This window comes from Mastomys coucha, unplaced genomic scaffold (assembly GCF_008632895.1).
Source record: "Mastomys coucha isolate ucsf_1 unplaced genomic scaffold, UCSF_Mcou_1 pScaffold14, whole genome shotgun sequence".
NCBI classification, from domain to species: Eukaryota; Metazoa; Chordata; class Mammalia; order Rodentia; family Muridae; genus Mastomys; species Mastomys coucha.
This window is the reverse complement of record NW_022196896.1, coordinates 42,834,714-42,835,347: the sequence shown is the minus strand read 5'-3', so window position 1 is coordinate 42,835,347 and position 634 is coordinate 42,834,714.

Here is a 634-nt window from a genome sequence, read left to right as displayed (position 1 = left end):
AGAGGACTTTACAAGTTACTCTTTCTATGAGATGAATGCTTTTCCAAATTATCACAGCCAATGAACCAGATTCTTACCCCCATCCTAATGTCTGTGCCACCCTCAAAGCAGAACCATTGTTCATTGAAACAGTTGGTGAATGACTGTATGGATAGACTATCTTAATACACACACCATTTCTTAAATGAATGTAACCTATTCTCTGTGGGCTGACAATAAAGTCACTCACTCAAGTCAAATAGTTTTGACCATAGCAGGAAGTCTGTATCCAAAAATCGTGCCTACAATTCATTCCTTGGCACAGCAGAACGGTCAACTCTCAACTTAGCTACGGTAGAGGTAAAATCCTTTGGTGATGTGAGGGTCATTGAAGTACAGCCTTATTACAATGAAATCCATTGTCTAAAAATTGTTCTTATTTGGGGCTTGTACCACAGTAAGAGCCAAGTTTTTAACTCTACTAAATACAAAATAAACAAACAAACAAAACACTTCATATATTTATGTTCATTTAAGAAAATACTAGTAGTAGCAAGGCAGTGGTGGCACATGCCTTTAATCCAAGCACTTGGCAGGCAGAGGCAGGCAGATTTCTGAGTTCGAGGCCAGCCTGCTCTACAGAATGAGTTCCAGG